Source organism: Pipra filicauda, unplaced genomic scaffold (assembly GCF_003945595.2).
Source record: "Pipra filicauda isolate LSUMZ 115617 unplaced genomic scaffold, ASM394559v2 scaffold230_size2164044_pilon, whole genome shotgun sequence".
Classification (NCBI taxonomy): Eukaryota; Metazoa; Chordata; class Aves; order Passeriformes; family Pipridae; genus Pipra; species Pipra filicauda.
In genome coordinates, this window is record NW_024104344.1 from 161,077 (window position 1) to 181,594 (window position 20,518).

The 20,518-nt window shown below is 42.2% G+C and overlaps 1 long non-coding RNA gene across 3 annotated transcripts in view; it reads right to left on the minus strand.

Moving 5' to 3' along the window:
• Positions 1–20,518, minus strand: part of LOC113982694 — a 100,643-nt gene that overhangs the window by 4,816 nt on the left and 75,309 nt on the right. For 2 of the 3 annotated variants that reach the window (XR_005563633.1, XR_003538847.2), the window contains exon 5: positions 3,359–3,498. The exons of the other annotated variant lie outside the window; for it this stretch is intronic. This is a non-coding gene — a long non-coding RNA (uncharacterized LOC113982694). The remainder of the gene's footprint in view (positions 1–3,358; positions 3,499–20,518) is intronic. 3 annotated transcript variants of the gene reach the window in all.

The following is a 20,518-nucleotide window of genomic DNA, read 5'->3' on the forward strand; positions in this document are numbered from 1 at the left end:
AGAGCAGAGTGGGACAATCCCCTCCCTCTACCGGCTGGTGATGCCCCCCAGGACATGGTTGGCCCTCCTGGCTGCCAGGGCACGGTTGACTCATTCAATTTGCCATTGACCAGGACCCTCAGGTCTCCTTCCCCAGCACTGCTTTCCAGCATCTCATTCCCCAGTCTGTACATACATCCGGGGTTGCCCCATCCCAGGTGCAAAATATGGCACTTGTGTTTGTTAAACTTCATACAGTGGGGGAAGTACAGCCCTCTAATTTATCAAGGTCTCTCTGCAGGGTCTCTCTGCCTCTGAGGTAGTCGACGGTTCCTCCTGGTTTCATCAGCAAACTTACCTGGTATGCCTCTGTGTCTAGGTCATTTACGAAGATGTTGAAGAGACAACATGTTGAAGAGAATACTGAGGTCTATAATAGGAGAAAACCAGTGGTGACCACCAGCTGGGATGGCCATTGCCCAGCTACGTGGCCCAGCTACACCTTTCTACAGGTGAATGTCATGTATCAATTGGGTGCTGGAGTTATTCTTGTCCAGTTTCTGCCTCCACCCTCTGCATGGCTGGATCTCAGGCATTCTGAGCCATGCAGCTGCTGGGTGAGCAGAGGACACAGCATCTCTTTCCCCCACACTCCACAGGTTTTCTGCTCCTGTCCAACCTCATCCTGCTCCTACAGACATTACAGTTATTTTAATTTTGCAAGAACATGCATGATACTAAGATGTATTTCCAAGCCCCTGTATTCCTTGTATTCCTTACATCTTTCCTTGCAAGCACGTGCAGCCCCTGCACAGGTTGCACTTGCTTTAGGACTGTAGCTGCTTCTGCATATGATGCTGTGCTCATTCCCTCACTGATGCCTCTGTGTCAAAGGTCCCCTCAAAATAATTCATACTGAGGTGGGGGGTGCAAGATGGCAGTTAATAGCCATTTTCACACAGCATTTTGAGAAATATCTGCACCTGGGGCCAATTCAAAACACAAGTCTTTCTTTCCATGCATTTTTCTCTCTGCTGCTCACTCAGCTCTAATCATTAGGACCTGATCGCTTCAGCAAAGATGAATGCATTGACAGAGTACTTTTGTGTCCTGTTGTTCAGAAATCATTGTTCCTGTCACTTAATAACTGTAATTACTACTTTTCTAGGCCTTTGGCTGATTGTCTTAGCAGAAGAGGAAAAAAAAATCTGAAAAAGGAGGGTGCAAAATCGGACATCTTGGAAATAAAAATAACCTCTTGCCTCTTGCTATTAAAGTTGTTCCCTTTAGGTCAAAGCCCATATGCATGCACATGTGCACACAGTGCTTCCTCTACTCTACAGTGCCCGGGGTAGTTTGTCTAGTTTTAAATTGGCCAAAGTAGATGAGGGGTGGCAGAAGGTTATTTTTAATCTGTTAATATGTTATGGGAGACTGTTGCGGCAAGGAAGCATAGAAGGTGGGGGAAGGCAGAGGGAAAATGTAAAGTAAGTTTGTTTGAATTAAAAGAGCACATGATTTCAAAGCTCCTGGTGCCAGACTTTTATAGCAGCAAAAAAAGACCTTTTTTTTTTCCCTGCTTTACTTATTCCATGAGAAGACATGTCCCTGTGTCAAACATGGAAGCCTTGGCTTGGCTGAGTCTGTGGTAAAGGAATAAGTGACAGCCTCACAACTGGACTTTTCCAGAAAGCTCCTGGCTGTTTACACAGCTCAGCACAACAAGAAGTGTCACCACTAATACACAGAGGAGCTATGGATTTTGAACCAGGCTGTTAGCCTGCCTGACTCTGGGAGATGGTGGGACCTGACCAGACAGGCAATCAGAGGACATCCTTTTCCCTGGGCAGCTGTCAGGTCCCTGCTATTCCCACTCCTTCCTCTTTGAAATATCAATTTATTCCTGCTTCTCATGCTTAGTATGTCTTTTTTTTTCGTTTTTTTTCTTCACTTTATATAAGAGAATTCTTAGCAATTTCAGACAGGTCCAGCTGTGGTTAATTTATCATGAAGAAAGTAATATCAAATGGAGCAGTGCTGGGGAAACAAACAACCCAGTGCAAAGCCTGCCCCTAATTGATTGATGAAAGGAAAATTAGGGCTGCCTCCAGAAACAATTTCCATAGCAATGGGAATAGAGAGGAAGCTGTGCTGAGAATTGCGGGCAACCCACTGCAGCTCTTTGGCCTCTGAATTGCTGGGCACATCAGCACTAGCAGCAAGGTGCCAGCCAGTGTGCCTGGGGCTCCCACCAGCAGCCAGTGGTGGATGCAACAGGTTAGCATGGGACCACTCTCCCACTGATGGACCCCCAGGGCAGGGCACAGCACAGGGCCCATGGTCAAGCCCAGTTAGGGAGTTGTGAGCACAGTGCTGTACTGAGGGATGGAGATTAACTTCCTCCCCCAACCCTGCTCCTCCCCCAAAGAAACAAATGCCATTTTTTGTGGTCTTTTCTGTTCCTTTGCATTTCTTTCAGGTACAGAACAAAATTCTGCCTCAGCCCAAGTACTGATTGCTACCACTTCAGACAGATTGACTTTCTTTTATTTTCTCTGTAACAAAGTCATTCAGGAGACTTCCCAGCAAGAGTTTTAGTCCTTCAGAAAAAGTCCTTCAGGTGCTCTGGACAACTGGGGCACACTGGCAATTATTGAGACCACATTCTTTGGTTTTGATGGTTAAGGTAGTCTGCTTTAAAACTGACTAATGATATGGAGCATGTCTTTTATTTGCTTGATTGGAGATGTCTTAAGGAAGGCTTCATTTCAGGGAAGGAAGTCCACTAGAGGAGTCTCAGGGTGGGGAACCACAGTTGCCCACATTGCCAGCTGCTTTTGAAAACCTTGTTCATGCAAATTTGTGTGTACCTCTTGTTTGTCAGGCAGGCCACAAAAAGCAAAATTAAGTTCCTGGCAGCTAAATAATGAGCAAGTGTTACTCTTAATGTGGTGTAGTACAAAATTACCAGTTTACAAATTTTAATAGACCTTAGAGAAAAAACAGCACAAAGAGGAAAAAAAGTAAATAACCCTAATTCTGGACTTGAAGCTTGAAAAAACCAAATAAATCAATTTTCATAGTTGTCCATTGGGCACACTCTCCCCAGGTCTTACATTTACCAAGGCTTAATTCCTGCTCTGTAATGGCTCAATGCTGACAGGAATTCGGCACCTAGATAGGAGGAACCATTTCTTGCAGCACATGATGCTGTAGCCGGCTTCACCTCTATGCCTTAAAGCCATACCCTTTTCAAAGCCAGAATGTATACTGCTGCTTTTGGCAATGTTTTGATTGCTGGTTATGACCAAGACTGTGTCAGAAGAAAAGAAAGGCAAGGTTGATGTGAATTTCTCCATGCTACCTTTGTCTGGCTCACCTTTTTCAACAGTATTCCTGAAGTAAGCGGAAAGCCTGATCACTAAAAAGCCTCTCTCCTAATGAGTGGCCTCTTCATTATCATCATCAGTACCAGCAGTCTGCAGAACACGTAGAAGAAACTTCCTGAAAGGAAACAGCCTGAAGGCAGAGAGAGAAAAACAAAGGTCTTTTCCAACCTAAACCATTCTATGATTCTATGATATGTAATGCACCAATCGACGTGAAGATGGATTTCTCTCAAAGCAACATGACATATCTTTATCTGCCTGAATTTAGGAATAAATTTTACAGCGCTGCATTTCGGGGCAGAAAAAAGTTGGCAGACTCTGAGGAGCTTACATATTTCAGTAATTTGTAAAAAGTTAAAGCATCAGTGTATCAGAGAGATGACTTAACAGACAAAAATAAACTGGAGGGAAAAGGAGAAAATGGAAAAAGAGCAGTGCTAAGGATGAAGTTGGGCATTGGTAAAAATTTCTACTTCTTTGCTAAATGCCCTTTCAACAGCATCCACTTTCCAGGAAAAGCTCAAACTTTCTATTGAAAAGCTATTGAAATATAGTTATGTTTGGAGCATTTTCTGATATTGAGCTTTTTAGTGTAGTAATTAGAATTTGCCAGGGAGGGAAAACATCCTCTGATGTTGTTGCTGTTGTCAACTTTTAGTAAGAAATCTCTCCTTCCCTACCTTCACTAGGGAATGAAAAACTTGCACTTGATGAAGAGCTAGAGCAAAAGACAAACAAGGAGAATGACAAAATTAGACAAGTCAAAGCATCCTGATTTGTTTTTTATCTACTCTTTGGTACTTTCTCTTCTAGCTTCTTGTCTGTATCTTTTCTACTTGTCAGGGCTTTTCTTTTAGGCTATCAGATTTTTGCACAGGGATTGAGTTTTCACAAAGGTTAGCATGTTGTGGGCTTGACTGGCAGAGGGTTAAGGGTTACAGCATATATCAGTCACCGCAGACAGACAGCTAGAAGGAAAGGTCATCTGGACAGCCCTTTGCTATAGTAAACAGCAAGGGAACCCAAAAAAGAAGGCTGAAATTTTCAATGCAAAGAAAAAGTGAGAAAAAAAGTGAGTAGAGCCTTTGTTCTCAAAGAGACGAGCTGAAAACCATCACAACCAGCACACCTGCTGTCTGAGCATTTGGTCAGACTCTGGAAAATGTTGTTGCTGAAGGCTGGTAGTTTTGCTACGTGCTGTATTTAGCTCCAGCTTACAGTCTTACATGCCATCAAACCCAAGGCAAGTCTACATATTTGCTAGATATACTTGAGCAGTCTTTCTCAGCTTAAACTCAAGCACCTGCTTTATGACCTTACTAGGTCTGGATTGTCAAGGCCCTGGTGTTTGTTCACAAATATTTACAGGGAAGGCACGATACTCAGATGGAAGTGGCATTGTTTCTAGAGAAAACAATCAGGACTAAAAGGGTAAGCACAGATCAGACATGACAGTTTCAGCTAGAGACAGGAGCTGATGCCACTAGGGTGGCATTTTAAATATACTCTTCTGTGGTTTATTTGCAAAGAATGAACATAATGCTCCAAGAGATGAAGAACTCCACCTGCTCTGGAGATGTAGCTATAGCAACCTCCACATGATTACATTGCTAATCTGCAGGTGCTGAAGAGGCATAGATAGATGCTGTTGAGTAATTCAGCTTCAAATAGATACTTTGATCTGCATAACAGCTTGCATTCATGTCCTAAATATGGATCCTTTCCAGTTCTGCAATTCTTCTTTATAACAGCAAAATTCCAATCCTTTATTTTATAAGGGGAGTCTTAAAACTTGCCCATGCTAACTAACAAGAAAACCAGATCTCTTAATTTCAGGTGGGGCAGGAGTGGGAGGAAAAGAAACCTTTTCATTGCCAAAACTGCTGAACTGTTTCTTGCATATCTTATCTGAGTGACTCCTCAATGGGAACAAAACCAAACAAAAAAGAAAAGTTGTTCTACTTTCCTGCATACATGATGTACTGATGAATCAATTGCATCTTCACATTAAAGACAGTTTATTCTTCCACAGACATCGGCAGCAGTGTCTGAACTTGTACCAGATCAGATCATGCTTCATTAGCAGCCACAACACTGTTAAAAGCATCAAGCTAACGTCTGTCCTGCTTTTTTCTCCCCAAGATGTAATTGAACTTGGTGGGGTTGCCTGGGATGGAAGTCAACGCAGAATATGGCTCATCATCAGAGAGCTCCAAAGGAACCTGAACCTTTGATAAGCGCAATCTGCAATTCACTGATTCCATAAAAGAAAGGAATTAAACAGCTCCAAGAGAAAAATGACCCTTCATTGTATTCCCTGCTAATCTGCTGGAGCACTCCTTTGGAAGGGTAGTTCAGCCACACACTCATCATTTCATGAAAGCTAGCTAAGGACATTTGATGAAGCTTCTAAAGTCTACATAACATGCCCCTTTCCTTCTCTCCTTTTTTATTTTCTTTGCCATATGAGCAACCTTCAGCCCAGTTGCTCCCTTCACTTCCTGAAGCATCTACACTGCCCTGCTTCCTGCCCCTGCTTCATTTGTTTCTTCACAGATTTCTGCACAATCACCTTATTTATTTATTGGAATGACTTTCTGTGTTAAAGAACAACAAATTAAAACAGAAAAGGCATTTGAAATTCATTGGTCAATGTTGAATGCTTGCCTTTCGCATGAACTGCATGCATGTGGCAATAAAGTGGACCACGGCGCAACAGCCGACTCTTTTTTTCCAAGGGAGCCTGTCTCATCCCTTGCCTAGGACACAGCTTTTCCAGAAAATTATATCTTATTGCTGAATTCAGACATTCTTCACTCCACCCCAAAGCTCCCTGTCCCACTGCCTTTCTACTGATCTTGCCTCCACTCTCCCCTCCTGCCCCACTGACCCCCAACCCTATCTTGGTGTCCTGCATTTTGTCACAGCCCTAGACTCCTTGCATCCACTGCCCTGGACATCCGGGCTACCCCTGCCACCAGAAACCACTAGACTCCTTCACCTTCTGCCTACCTGAGACATTTCAGACTCTTTGTCTCTGGCTCCTGTGGCTTTTCCTTCGTGCCACCCATCACTGAGTGGCTCCCACCACAGGGGCTACCCACCCCTTGCAGCTTTAGGGGGCAACTGGAGAGGGGAATTACAGCATCTGTCTTGCACACTGAAGGGAAGCAGTGCCGTGGTCTTTCTTGTCTTGGCCCTGGGTGTCCTGCACACTGATGCTTTGCGCATCGGACAGATCTGTCCTGCCTGGTTACCCTCTAGCAACCTCACTTCCCACGACAGGTGGTCTGTCTGAAATCACAAACTCTGTCTCAGTAGAACCATGTCAATTATATGCCTCTCTTCTAACTCTTTATTAATTAGATCTTCCATTAGTTCCTCATTTATTTAGCCTGATATTGATATCAAGTAAACTGGACTATATTCACCTGCATGGTTTCATTTGTCTCAGAATTTTTACACAATATTGACATTGAACTATGAGAATTTACCCATTTTAAAAAATATTAATATTAATATTAAAAAGTACGTACACATGCTAAAAATATCCTTCATTGACTCTTGTGGGCCACTTTTGTGGACCTTCCAATTTAAAAAATGGTTAACTCTAGTGCAAGTTGTTCAATATCTTTCTTAATTAGTAATGTGTCAGAAAATACATTATTCCAAATAGAGAGCAGAAATAATTGTTGAACAGTTTAGAGTTTTTCTTCATTGTTATTAATGACTAGGCTGTCTTCAGCTAGTAATGAGTCTATGGCATTGAGAGTTTTTCTGTTATTATTCATATCTTTTCAAGAAAATACTTCTTCTTAAACAAAGTCTGACCATCCATGAAGTTTTTTCTGATGTCTTTAGTATCCTTTATCAATTTTCTACACCTCATAAACTCTTATTTATATGGATTTTTATTACCTCCCCCTTTTTGCCATATGTTGCGTATTACTTTTTAATTCGTTATTCCTGCCTTCATTCTTCCATTGAAAGAGAATATGCTTTTCACCAATATTATTTAGCTCCCTTGCTGTGAAGTAATGGCTTTTTGGCCATTTAATATGTGCTTCTGCCTAATAACTTTTTACACTTAGTTTCACTTGTAACTTTTCTTGGTTTGGGAAACTAGTATCTTTTAACTACTGAGTGCATGTGGCACTTGGGGTTACACAACTTGTCAGGGCAGTGATGGCAGCTGTCCCTAGGCAGCCTGTGATTTATGCTTCGGCACAGTTTTCCTTGCCACACAGTCCAATTCCACCAGTCTGCACTGGGCCTGGGGTTGCAGAGGGTCTCTCCTCTCTGAAGGTGTTGGTTTCATAGGTGTATGCAGTTTACGAAGCTGTTCCTCACACACAGGCAGAGGAGGTTTGCTGCATCTGAGATGCCCGCCATCCCCAAACCAGCAACGGTGGAGAATGTGTCACCTTCCATTTTACAGCCTGTGCCCTGCCCAAGCAGGTTTTATCCAGCGCTTTTAACACTGCCATCATATAAAACCTTCCAGGCTGTTTCAGTAGGCCAGTTATATCAGATTTCTTCCCACTGGGGTTACTTTCACTTCCTCCTGCTTGTTTCCCAAACTCCTCATATTGGTCTATAAATGCATGGAAAACAAGGGCTCTGGTGACACAGGAGATGGGAAGGGTCTCTGGCCAAATGGGAGCCCCTGACCCACATAGACTCATGGAAATGCGAAGAGAACCTCAGAGGGAGAAAGAGGCTGGCTCAGAGGTCAGGACAGAGTTGAACTGAACTCTCCCTTTTAATCCTCTGCCTCAACTGCAAGACTTATCTTTCCTCACGAATTGCTTTTGAGCTGTATTGCTCCCAGATGTGCAGAAGTGTTTTTAGCGAGCCCAAATAGCCTTTCAGTTATCTAAGCTGAGAAGGAAATGTCATATATTGCTCAGGGAAAATCTTAACTTTCTCTCTGTATGTGCATGCTGGTCCATAGCAGAAATAGTTCCATCTAGAAAAATATTATTTTGGGAATCAAAATCAGCACTTTTTTTGTTTGAATGTGCTATTTTTCACTTTGCTTGGCACTTCAAGTGCAAGGTCATGTGGCAAATCATTACACTAACAATGTTTATCTCTGTTTGAAGAATTCTGTCAAAAATTGATTTGAAAAAGGTTTGGGTAGTGCCTTTTTTTTCCTTGACAACAGCTCCATTATTCAAAGCCTGTTTATGCAAAGTCATTTGCTGCAGAGATATCTTCATTTTAATTGTAGAAAGAAGCAAAATAAAAAAAAAAAAAAGAAAATCACCAATATTCTTGAAGGAAGAATAGTCTTTTTAAAAATTTTAATGTTAAATTTTATCACATCCCCACCCATGGATTCTATCAGAAATTTAGGGAAATATTGTTTAGAGAGATGCCTGGGGATCACTTGGGCAAGCCTCAGTCTTGAAGCTGGAGCAGCATCAACCTAGCTCAGTCCAGCCTGTGCACTCACACATACACACAGATTTCTATCTCTGTGTGTATGCACATATACACCAAATGACAACTTTCATAGGCCTTTACTATTTTCAGTCTTTAAAACCTTACACAGGTGCCGTATTTTAGAAATACAGCTTTTAACACCAGCTGGTTTCAGTGTGCTAAGTGTTTTATCTAGCAGATTAGATTACACACCCTAGGGAAGAAAGCGACTTAACCACATTGTACAGCAGGTAAAGTGCTTTGGGGTCTGTGTTGTGTCATTAAGACCAACATGAGGAAGCGCAAGACTTATCTTAATCTTGCTGATTGCCTCAATTAACACAGTCCCTATAGTGTCCTCCTTGATATCTAATCCCCACAGTTTCTTGTTCTGTATTTTGCTCTGACAATGTTATCAGATCATTGCTAAGGGTATAAAAGTACATATTAAGTAAGCAAGGATGTGGCTGTTATTTAGAGAAGCCACGTGCTTAATTAACATGGAAATCAAGCAATGGACTATTAAGTCTTTCGCATAAGGGAAGAAATGTACTAGATACATACAGGTCCTAAAAATAAAAAGTTTAAAAAAAAAAGAAGGAAGGAAAAAATTTATAGGAGGTTAATTATAAGCAGAATTCAAAAGTTATGCCATTCATAACAACCTGTCTACCCCTGGCAAACACTTTCATCATTTGGAAATAACTTTTCATATACAGTAACATAAGCAAGTAGCAAAAAAGAGGGGGGCTGTCCTCCCACATATCACACATCCAATATGTAGTGAAATTATCTCTAGACTCATGAGACTTTTCCTTATTCCTCAGGGTAGCCTCTACTCCCAGAGCAGTCCTCAGTACATTCCTCAGTCATGCGAAGACAAATAAACATGAAGATGCAGATCTAGGGAACTTGATGAAATGATGATCTATATCTTTCCAGCCAATTCTGCAAATGATGCCTAGCAAAAAGATTGCTGTGCTGATAAACAAAAAAAAATCCCTAGCTGAGAGTAAAAGTCAGTTTGGGAGGCTGACAACCTTGAACTGGCAATGAGTGCTGCCACCAGAAGCAATCCCATGGCTGAAATTGCTTTCTGCTCTTTGATGTGCCATCTGATGCTCTGGACAGCTTTCAATAAGTGTCCCAGGGCCAGGATGCTGCAGGGAGTGAGCATGACCATCAAAAGGGAGCACCTGCGGGTCCTTCCCCAGCAGTCCCCTGCTGCCTTCCCCAGCAGGTAGGCAGGTAGTAGTCGTTCTCCACTGCGTGCATCCTGTAATGAAAACTCATCTTGAGAATTGTGTTCACATCAGTATGAGCTTTCTTTCTTCTGAAGTCTCAAGATGAGAGCCTCCAGTTTAGAGATTTTCCTTCTTTTTCCTTTTTTCCCCATCCCATCTCACCCACCGTGTGCAACACATGGGATCATGTTTTGGAGGAGAACGATGGAGAGCGAAATGTTCATATCAACCCCTGCATACTTAATCATGTCAATCCTTAAATATTTTATCTGAATCAATCTTTTAAATCAGCTCAGCACTCACTGGGCAACTGCTGTGAAAGAGCGCAGCAGAGGCTCTGATGGTGAACGCCTGCTGCAAAGAGTTTTTCCTCTCTTTTCTCTGCCAAAATTTTAAGCTATGTACACCTGTTTCTAAGCTAGGAAATCCACTCTGTCTTTTGTATTGCCTTTCCTAACTGACTTCCTGACTGTATGTTGCAGTGAGATGCCAAGACAGCACCAAAAGGAAATATTTCTAGAAGAAGAACAAATCTCTACTTGTGGAGTCCCATGTAAGAATATCTCATCCTTACTGCTCACAATGCAAACAGCACCTCATTTGCATTTCTGTGGTTAAATGTAGATGGTCTAAAATAAGTCATCGTCAGACTCCTGTAAATATTGATGACTGCTCTGGGACCTGGTTTGTAACCATTTCTTTCTCTTCTGTCACAATCTGAGAGCAACATATTAGCAGAGACACCGATGGGAGGGAAATAAATACCTTTGCTTAGTGGGTGATAACAAAAGAAAAGAAGAAAGTTACAGAGGAAAATTTCCAGATGAATAATGAATCGAGCCCAGGTTGGAGGCTGGTGAATCTCAGTTAGAAGTCTGACTATCGTCGGCCTCCTGCCTTTGCAGTCCCTGCACTCGAAGGGCCGTTCGATACCAGCTGCACGTCTGTGTGTTCCCCACCTGTTGGTGACTGTAAAGGCCAGTGACGGAGCCTGTTGTAGGACCAGGTGAGATGCAGTCACCCAGGCTGGGGATGACACTACTGCTTCTCTCATGCAGACGAAAGGACAGAGAATGTGCCAGCAAAAATGATGGGGAAAGGTGACTGTGGCCACCCCGCCGCCCTCCAGAGATTATCAGCAGGTCTGGTGAATTGTATTCACCTTGTCTATTGTGAATGGATCTTGACACTTTTTCTTTCTGTTTTTATTTTTCTTCCCTAATGACAGGTTCAACACTGCTATTTGAGATGTCTTGGTGAAGCGCCTGAAGTTACAAAGGAGGGAGTGAGAACATCAATATGCATCTGCTCTTTCCTGCAGAGAGTTGTCATCAGTCATCTTGTCTGGACTAGCAGGTGAGGGATAGTATGACCCAAAGGGCAGCCCTGGAACTAGGAGGCAGGTGAGGTTCTCCCAGACTGTGCTATGAGAAGTTCACATCTTTGGGCCTCAGTTTCTCTAACTCTAAAATGAGAAAAACACTTCTTGCTCCATTTTATTTCATGTCTTGGAGAAAAAGTACTCGGTAAGTGTTACAGTTTATTATTCTAATGTGACTGTAAAATCATGATGTCTTTATTGTAGAATGATCTTTAAAACATGAAGCATTAGGATGGTGACTAAAATCATTAGTATCAAATTGTTCTGCTTTTGCCCTGTCATATTGATACTTCAAAGCAAAATTGTCCTGTGGGTGTTTATAAGAGTTTATGAGGATAACTTATCTTTTCAAACCCTGTTCAGGAGGGCAAAAAAGCCCCCAGATGTTTTCTTAATGAAAAAGGACTACGGTTTCTGCCTGTTTAACTCTGAAGCTGTCCCTTAATATTTAAATTTCTTACTCACTAACAATCAATATGATGAAAAATCAACAGTATGTAAATGAATCTTCAATTTTTCAGAAGTGATGCCGGCAGATGTCCCCACACCTTAGTCCCATCCAAGGCTATTGAGCATACTGAGACACTGAAGAGGTGACACACATGGTGCCCCATTCCTCCATCTGCCTGCAGCAGGGGAGTGAAGGTGTCTCTGCTCTCTGGTGTGAGTGTCTGCTGGCAGGGACCAGGTTTCTCTGTTGTTTTGGGGTGCTTGACACCTGGCACAGGGAAGCCACATCCAGGACACAGCTGTCTTGGGTACAACTTCATTAGAAATACAGTACAAACAAGATGGCACTGTGCACTGCACAGCTCCTGGGCTTGTCTGGTTCTCCAGAACTGTGCTATCTTCTCTGTCTTACAGGTTACATTCCCACCACGTTAACAGGGGTTTGAGTCTTTGTCCTCTCCCTCCATCCTTGTTCAGGATGGACTGCATTGTAAAATCATGTTTCCTCTTCTGACAGAAAGCCCAAAGGCATTTCAGGATTCTTGGTGAGTGTCCCCTGCTATGTGGGGACACACCATTAACAACCTTCCTCCATCAACAGCTCCACTGGAGCAACTTTCTCACTCTCCTCCAACTTGTCATTCCAGGATCTTTCCTTGCCTTGCATACATGTTTTACAGATCATGAACATGCTTGTGGTTGCCTATGATTCCTCTATTTTGACCCAATCCACAAGTACCAGGAGGGAAGCTTTCTTCTCCTTTTTTTTTTTTTTTCAGCCCAGCTATTTAGCAAAAAAAGCTACTGGTAAATGTGTTTATTTGCTTTTTCACTCCCTTTTTTCCTCTGTACCAGCTTTCCCAAATGACCCTGGGATTTGCTAGGCAGTTTCCAAACAAATTTGATCAAATGGAAGTGGCTTCAAAAGCTACAAATATAGCAATGAATTAAATATGTCTGGAGTTTTTCCCTGGCACAGAACAGTTCTTGTCCATGTGATCCAACTACTTTTTCCCCACACTGTGTATTTGGAATGATCCTGGGCTTTTCTGTTGTATCATGTCCAGGATCTGCTGGGAGAGTGCTGGTCAGCACAGGCCAAAATGGGGCAAGGGGTCACCATCATCATTGTGCTGAAGAGATGACTATATACCTATGGCCACAGCTTAGTTTTCTAGGATAAATGTAACCAATGGATATGCCTGCAAATTGAACAGAGATGGAAGCCAGATAGCAAACAGCCAGAAATCTACACCAAATTGTCTCCTGACACCAGAAAGCCTGGCTACAAGACACAACCTCGTGGCAAACCAGATTTCATCAGCTCAGGAATGAGTTGGTAGTGACTGGCTGAATGGAGCAAATGCTCCAGGTTTGTGCAGATGGCCAGACCCAGGGACATTTGCTTGTACAGCACTGCTTATGACTGCTTCAGAAAATGTGTGGGAAAGTGCTATTCCCAGGCCCTTACATCAGAAGTTTAACAAGGTCACTGGGTGTGTGCAGAGTAAAGGAGCCACCTCATCATTCACCTCTGTCACATGGTCTGCAGCCCAGCCCTAGATGGTGTGATAGAGGTCACAGAGACCATGCTTTTCAGGGGCAATAACTGTAGCTGGTCCCGATTTAAATGGAAATAACCTCTAATGGGCTGTAACCCCACAACCACCCAGAGCGGGAAGTGCAAACTAAAGAGCCTGCAAAAAGCTGGCAGAAGGATCTGAGTAAGACTGTTTTGAGGTCTCTGAACTATAGGGGACATCCCATAGGCAAAGCTGGAGACCACAGCTAGTCACCAGGTATAGGGTAGGAAGAGACAAGTACTCCTGCCTTTAACTGTTCTTCAGGATTCCACAAGTTTGTGTCTGGCTCTACAATCAGATTTTCAAAGTGCACATGAACAATTTCAGTTTTTGACGACTTGGTTTCTTCAGGGTTTCAGGGAAGCTCCTCGGTCTGCGATACACAGCAATACGTGTAAATTTAATGTCACAAGTGAAGCCCAACAAAGGAAAGACTATGGCTCTGAAGCAGCTATTGAAAATTACTATTATGTATTTTATGGCAAACCAGTTCATTAGCATTTAAATTGATTCTTAAATATTTTCCTAGAAATTCACAGAAATGTAAGCCTTAAATTCAGGACTGGTAAAGTTTTGTGATTTTTATCTCTAATTTTAGATATAATTTTTAGTCTAATAGATTGCAATTATATGGCCATGCAATTTCATAGAGCTGCTTTAAAATGCACAGATTTGTGTTTTGCCTTTAATGAGTTCCAGAAAAAAAGAAAGGAAGTAGGCCTTATCCCTATGCAAAACTGATGGCAAATCCTGATATTCTTGGACATAAGCCCCCTCATGCATTCTAGTTACACATTCTAGCTTGCAAATTGAAATCCTAGACAGAAGATATATCTTTTAAACTGTGTACAGGATACAACATATAAATCCAAAGGAGCTGAACAACCCTGTAAGTTGAATGGCATAGATGTCAGCCAGTGAATACCTATATTCATAGATTCATAGAATCATTAAGGTTGGAAAAGACCTCCAAGATCATCAAGTCCAAACACCACCATATCAACTAAACCATACTGCTCTGAACTTGGTTCAAAATACAAGTGAAAAGGCTTGAGTGGCCTCCATCCCGCCTCTGTCTGCTCCTGAGGGGGTTCAGCCATAATGCTTTCTGTTTGACTGCACCTGCCCTGCCCCACCAGTGACTGCACATGGAGAGGAGCTGTGGCTTGCAGGGGGTAAGTCACACTCACACTGTGCTCACATCGATACTGTGCCGACATAAGCGATGGGCCTTGCCTGTCTCAGCTGTGTACCTCAGGCCATTAGTTTCTCTGCTAAATTTCACCACCCCCTCTCAAAGCATTAAAAAAATATTTCCTATGGGTACAAAAAGGCAAAACTCAGCATAAGCCAAAATTGTGTGGCTTTTCAGTGACCTCTGTGATTGGGAGCACTTTTTCACTACATTTATTTGATCCTGGTAGTTAGTGCCACCCCAGGTCAATCCTTAAGAGTTTTGCAATTTTGAGAGGTGTAATTTATCCAGATGTGGTTTCCATGGCTGAGAACTCCGCTGCCACTTACCTCAATCATGACTGAAACGTGAAAATCTTCAGAGACTGACAACTTAACAAATGGACACTTTAGCAATATTGCTCATGTGCTTGAATCTATATTTTAATTAGCTTGAGGAAGATATAGAGGCTGCTTTTCCAGGTGTGAGCTACCACAAGACCCTGGGGGAAAAGAAAGAAACTACTGAAGGGAAGGATGCACTTATGCTATTATGGCCACAGAAGACTGTCTTCACTCAGTCCTGCCTTGTTGAAAGTGCTGCTAATATTGTACATGAAACACCCCTTCTCAGGCTTCTTCAGGAGCTCTGATGCAGAAACCATTTTACATGATGAAGTACTACAACACTGACAATCACACATCTTCAGTATTGCATTAAAAATGAAAAAAGGATGCTTGAAAACATCCTTGTTGAGTATTACTGAAGACATCTGCTTTTGTTGTGAGAAAGGTTAGGTCAAGCTCTATATGTTTCTTATCCATGTAACAAGCATTATCACAGGGAAGCTAAGGGTAGAAGAGAAATTACTGTCACAGAATTTTATTTTACAAAGGGTCTGACTGCAGTTTCTCTTTAACAATAAAAGTTTGATTATGAACTGAATGTCACCAGTTCAGCAGAGTGCATCTCACTAAGTGTTAAGTTCACTTCCTTGCCAGGAACATATATCTGTTCATTAAAACATCAGGCTACTTACTCTAGATTTTGTACTGTATCAAAGGGGACACTGCACAGCTCAGGGATGCACATTTCCTCTCCCACATTTCTTGTATAAAACTCACTGTACTTGTAAAAATCACAGTTAAAAAATTTAGAAATTTATGTGAAGAAACAAGGTTAAATCAAAAGCTTACAAGAAAATCCTCTTGATGTGATTTGAATTCAAGGTTACATCCAGGTGGTCCAGACCATTCAACTCAATCCATGACTCAGAACATTTGAAAAGGAGCTGATCTGAATGGGACTGTGAACTTTCCATCTTTGACTACCCATATGATTTATTATAACAGATAATACATTTATTTCCAAGAACCTAATCCAAACCCCAGTACAGTCAAGAGAAACCTCACCGCTGACTTTGAAACCAAAACTTATCACATTAAAAAAAAAAAAGGAAAAAAAAAAAGCCAAAAAAAACAAAAACAGTCAAATGAATGATGGATTGTTCTGTCTCCACAGAGCACAAAGTGGCTTCAGTTTTAATGCTCACACTTCAACTTTAACTCCCAAATCTGTCTGTTTCGTGCATGTTGTGGAATGTCACATTTATTAAATCATTTTTCATAGGTGTGCCAGAAGAATAAAGTAAAAACAAAACCTGCAAGTGTAGGGTTGTGCATAACTCCGACACCACAATTGTGGTGCCGTGCTCAGGGCTCCATGCAGACTGGTGCAGGTACCAAGAGGAAAGCTCCCCCCATGGTTTCAACAAGGGTTAGATTAGGCCCTTCACTTTGAGTGTGCCTTTGTCAAGAGGCTCCCAAAATCAGACAACAGAGCTATTTTAGTGCTAATGTTTCCATCATCCAGAGATGTCTGACATGGTTGAACAATGCTTCCCTCTCTCACAGCCCCTTGAGAGGGCTGGGAAACAACTAAATGTGTCAGAAGAAAAACTTGCAGGGGTGCTTGTACATCCCAAACTAAGATGAAGCAGATTCGTTGCTGAATACAGTCAGAGAGATTTGACCATAAAAGAGCTGTTACTATCTACCTAAATGATCTTGCTAATATCTCTTTCTCTCAGTGACTACATCCTTTTATATCTTATATAGCTAGTGTACCAAACGCATAAACCTTTTCTCCTGATAGCCCATTAGGTATGCTTTTGAGGTACAACCTCGGTAATGACTTCCTTCCAATATAATTGTATTTTAATTACACATTTAAGACCAAATTCTTTCCTCATCTATCCCAACTAAAACTCTTTGAAACCTTATTAATTTTAATTAAGTAGAAGTTGATGCAAAATTTCTAACTGCTGAATTTTGCATTAAAAATTTTAAATTCATTTAAACATGGCTTTAATTTCCATAAGCACTTCAATTCGTAGTGTGCTCCCTCATTCAGTCTTTCAGAGCAATAACATCAAATATATGAAACATGATATTAGGACATAGCCCACCTTTAAATGCTTCCTCATTTGCCACAGTTACCTGAGGGATGTTTGCTACAGGCTCTAACAGGACTTCTCTCTTATTAACACCAGTAGCAGTGCTACTCCATAAAGGACAGCAGAAATTATTTTGAGTTCTTTTATTCAAGTATTTCTATATTCTCAGTTCTAGAGCAGGGAGGGTGAGGCACAGGTTCTATGTAGGAAGCATTTAGAGGGACATCAGGGAGCACACAGCAAGGGGGTGACCTGCAGCTGGAGATAAACTGTCCCTTTCTAAGAGGTGGGACAGAGCTTATGTCATCAGCCAGTGCAGTACACACACCACTGCAGCATCAGCCCTGCTGACTAATGCCCTGTTGTCCAGGCAAAGAAAGACAGCCTGGAAATGAAGCAGGCAAACTGCCATAAGGGCCTTGTATCACTGAGAGGTCAAAAAGCCAGTCTGAGGTGTCCATGTGAACATAGAATTGATACATGGAGTTGGTCATGAAAGACAGTGGGAAAACTTGGAAGTAAAACTTTTTACTGTCTCACTGAGCAAGGAGGACAAGAAGTGACACAAGAGAGCCACTTATTATTTTCAAAATAATACTTGGAACAATTGAACCATCGAGAAAGTTATTTGAAGACTTGACCTGGACAGAATAAGACTGTAAAGGGACTCAGTAATTGTGCTCAAAACTGAGAATAAAAATAAGGGGCAATAGAGCCTTATGTTTCAGATGTAAGATCTCTGACACTATGCTATCATCGGAGACATTATGGAGCTCCTAATTAAAAACAAGGGTTGCTTGCAGGATTCCAGCGTGCAAAGAATATTATTAAGAGAAACAGATCCAGCCCTGGAGAGATTAGCCAGCATCACAAAGAAGTCACTGATGAGTGCTCAGACAACTATAACACATGTCACTGGGACTCCAAAGCTCTCAGGTGAGGAGAGGGTACTGCCCAGCAATGTCTCTGGCAATAAAGTGAGCAGGGCACGCTGTGTGGAGTACCACACAGATGTCTGTTTGCAAAACATGGACAGCCAAGAAGGGAGGCTCCAGCAACCACTGTAACCTACTTCCCACAATGGGCGCTGTGGGATGTGCCTGTGCTAACTCCCAGTATTTTTTTAAGTAGCGACCCAGTAGCTCCAGCAAAGATCTGACATTGTTTATTCAACATACGCTGAACATGTGGTAGACAGCCTTGCCTGAGCGAAGTCACAGAGCATATCCTTTGGCCAAGCATGAGTGCCCACAGCAAATACTGTCAGACAGGGAAAGCAGTGAACTGGCAGGGAGATAGACCTGACACATGGGAATAAAAAAAAAAACCAACAACTACAAAAAAAGCCAAGCAAACTGGACAGATTGGTTTGCTTTTAATAACAGAAACGTGTACAGCCACCCCAGCTCATTGCCCCAGCTCCACCGAGACCAGCTGCCTTGGAGCAGCTTTCTAGGCTTTTGGAAGCCTTACGTGTAACGGGAGTGAGGTTGGAGGTTTTGATGTGGAGCAAAACAGTGGTGAAATCAGATTTGAGCCTGAATAATGAAAAAAGAAGTCTGCCTAAGAGAAATTCCTGGGAGAGAATTTTAAAAAAGCAGGAGACAGAGCTGGATCTGAGTAAGTCAGAAGACGTTATAGTCATGTTGGACATGATATGCTGCATAAAGTAGTGTGCGACAACAAGTCAGAAGCTTGGTGTGAGTTTCAGGGGTATATCTGTAATTGCCAGTTATGCACAAAGTCCCATGACACAAAGAGGGAAGTGAGATCATACACATCTGTCTGACCCTTCTATAGCCTCTCCACTTTCAGTTCAAATGTCAAAATCATATCTATTGTCATTTCTAGAGAACTGTAGACAGATACAGGGGACAGGAAGTCTGGAAACCATTGAAAAGTCTGGAAAAATCCTGGAGATGTTTGTTATAAGTGGTGTCATTTATTGTTATAATCCATGACATTGGCCAGATGTTACAAACCTTGTAGTGTGAAAGAGCCCTAGCACCTGATGCCACCCTCAAGCCCAAGGGGAGAAGGTTGTGAAGACATTTAGCTTGTAAGCTCTTGAACAGACAGGAGACTCTGCTATCTAGTTGAGACCTCCTATCTGAGAGGTCAGACAGCCACCCGTCACACCAGATCACCACAGCCTCAAAAAATCATCACTCTTCCTCAGGAGGGGCAACCACTGGGCACACTAGGAGAGAACAGCACCTACACTGCAGATGTAGTAGGCAAGGCAAAGCCAAAACTGAAAGATCTCCCAGCATGAAACAGCAAAGCTGCAGATGAGTTAGGAGAGAACTGGAGGTCAAACCAGCACAGGATGTCCCAGGGCCCCTCCACATTTAGCAGACTGTGAACAATTAAATAGGAATATTTTATTATTGCTTGTTTCATATTAATGTTGGCTGTTAGTGTGTGTTGTTTGGGTAATGAAGGTGCAAAGAAAGGTAGGACGCTCTGGCACAAGGCAGCTGGACCTCTCTCTTTGGGACTGAGCAGTCCCTGTTATACATGTTACCTACTGAAACTGTTTAAAGCTGTTTCCTGGCAGGCTCCTGGGCTCTGCCTGATGGCTGAGAAGCAAGCCTACAGCATCATCTGCAGCTGTAATACCTCTGGAAATAGCTTTTTTTCAATAAGGAACTTGTTTCACTTTTACAAGAAATGAAGGGCTTTTTGACTGTTGCTCAGCATGTGTTACCTGACATGCCAGGCATTCCCAGCAGCCCGAGGAGAGTCAGGCGGGGAGGAACTGCTCTGTGTACTGAGATGAACTTTCTCATTTAGCCAAGTCTTGGCAGACAGGTAAATTTTTTAAAGGTGATATTTGCTTCTAAATGCAACACGTAACTCATTTTGTTGCAGTCTATCCATCTAGTGTGCTGTGCTTGCGACTACAAACTTACCAGTACCAGTTAACGTGACTCAGAATTAACAAGGAAATATGTGTTTTTCTATCAGAGAAAGAGGGGTTCACATTAAAATATTTCAAAGTATTCTGCAGTTCTCTCAAAGTTTGAGAGATCCCTGTTCCTTGCCTGCTTAAACATAAAGAAGTGGAGCTTAATGATACATTTCTGCATAATTGAAAATGCTCAAACACAGGTAGAAAGACAAAGAGAGAGAAAGTTAACTGGAAGTAGTTTCCCAATATGTGCAAGTCACTTGATCTTGGCCAACGGAACCTGCAGTTTCAACTCATTTAGGCAATCTGGAAAATTCGTTCTGGATATGAAACATGCTTATTGGGCAGCTGCAGGGCCTGTCAATTCTGTGCTGCAGCCAGCCTTCAGGAAAGAGAGGTCTCTCAGTGCCTGCAGCCAGCGTCCTTGACAGCTTCCAGTCCTCGTCTCCTTCCAAACAGTAAATAAAAGCATAACGAAACAAGAGCAGCTAATGCAAATGCCCAAAAGCTGATTTTGGAACG